The sequence below is a fragment of the Sorex fumeus genome, unplaced genomic scaffold (genome assembly GCF_029834395.1).
Source record: "Sorex fumeus unplaced genomic scaffold, SorFum_2.1 ptg000034l, whole genome shotgun sequence".
Taxonomy (NCBI): Eukaryota; Metazoa; Chordata; class Mammalia; order Eulipotyphla; family Soricidae; genus Sorex; species Sorex fumeus.
The window spans coordinates 1,714,656-1,716,539 of record NW_026606091.1 but is presented as its reverse complement, the minus strand read 5'-3'; the positions used below and the strand labels follow the sequence as shown (position 1 = coordinate 1,716,539).

The 1,884-nt window shown below is 31.2% G+C and overlaps 1 pseudogene; it reads right to left on the bottom strand.

The window, feature by feature from the left end:
• Window positions 1-910: 910 nt before the first annotated feature.
• On the bottom strand, window positions 911-1,225 carry LOC130026540 (enhancer of rudimentary homolog; annotated as a pseudogene).
• Between the last annotated feature and the right edge of the window lie 659 nt (window positions 1,226-1,884).

The window sequence follows — 1,884 nt, the reverse complement described above, 5'->3', positions numbered from 1 at the left end:
TTTTTTACCAATCAGCTTCAAAGAGAAATGGTTTGAAACATGTATTGTCAAGAGATATTTGAGGCATAATTAAAAGACATACCAAGGTCTTTACTAAAGTAAATCAAATTTGACTAACTAGGACAGGGAAAAGGAGATATACTTTTACAAGTGTTACAGCATAGCTCAAACTTTTGAGGTAACAAGGTTAATGAAATAATTCATTTCTTCACACTTTAAATGTATGACACTTATACAGTATTATAAACTGTCACCTCAATAAATGATGAAAATTTAATCCAAATATTTAGAAATCTCTGCAGGCAGAATGCTTTAATAGCAAATACAATTTCTGAAATTATTCTGGTTATTCTTTAAAATTAAAATATAAAATGACTGATTTCTAAATTGCATGGCTATATTTTAATATATTTTAAATAATTTTTATAGGAAAATATTTTTTGCTAAACTTAGGAAAGATTCGCTAAACTTTTAAAATAATGAAGGATCTAAAAAATATATACAAAATACTAAGTAGCTTTTATTCTGGCATATGTAGCCAAAAACCATTGATTTGTCTTTCACTAAGATTTTTATCTCAAGAACATAACTGTGTCATCACCCACCCTCCAGCTGATCCTGAAGAATGGTAAGTATAGTATTATTAAAGTGGACATTAATAGTTCAAAGGGCTGAAACCAACAATAACTGGCAAAAAAACAACCTACTGTCTAAAATGCCATAAAATGTTTTAAATAAAATAAGGGGGGCTCAAGGGTGTCTTTCAGATTGAAAAAGATCCTCGTAGTTCAATCAATATATTCAGTCTTGGCTAGAGTGTGCCAAATGAACAGAATTATTAAAATACAAAATATCCACGATAACTTGTACATAACTGTATTCTAAGGCAACTCTCATTTCTTCAGCTCATTTATTTCCCAGTCTGTTGAATCTGCCAAGGAAGAAGCCTAAAGAACTTTTCTTTAATCCAGCCTTTATTGTAAGGCTGGTATGTCTGAGTATCAGCTCACTAAACAAGGCAGCTGAGGTCTGCCAGATAGCAGTAAAATCAAAACAATTGACTGATAGCATATGTGACATAGGGGCTATTTTGGTTAATTCTCTTCAGAAACTCTTCTTACATTTTACAAACACCTTGCATGCATTCATTCACACGTTCATAGTGAGCATAAATTCAGCCTTCTGACTTCTTGGTAGGCCGTGCTAGTAAAATGGTGGGAAACATGGCATCAAACTCAATGCAGCCACTGGTGACACCATCATCACACCAGAGCTTAGCAGCAGCACTGCCAACAGCCAATTAGAAAACTCTTTCTCTTTAATAAGTTTATAGGAATAAACACTTTTTTATATAATGCTCTTTTTAGTCAATGAATTATATTACTCTACAGGGCTAGACTGCTTACATCTTTATTTAAATTATCAAAACCATCACACTAAAATTACTTAAGTTTTCATAATATGTAAAGAAGCCTAAAGAACTTTTCTTTAATCCAGCCTTTATTGTAAGGCTGGTATGTCCAGATAATTATTGCCCAAATAATTATTACCCAAATCACAGAGTAAAAAGAAAATAGCTAATACTGTGAAAATATATGTGTTAATCAATTAAATTGAAAAAAATTACACTACTAATTGTAGATGCTTTATCTTATTAAAAGTCACTACCTGTAGGACTGATATTTTATAATCTTGTCAGTATAATTTTGGTATTGATTCCCAGAAAAGAATGTAAAAGATATGTAATAAAGAAAATATGTTTCTATTGTGATAGTTTAATTTTTGGTAAAATTATGTATTAAATGTTGAATCACTTAATTACTTGACATCCTGTTACTCCTCGATTTGCTCAAGTGGGTGCCAGTAACATCTCCACTTGTCCCT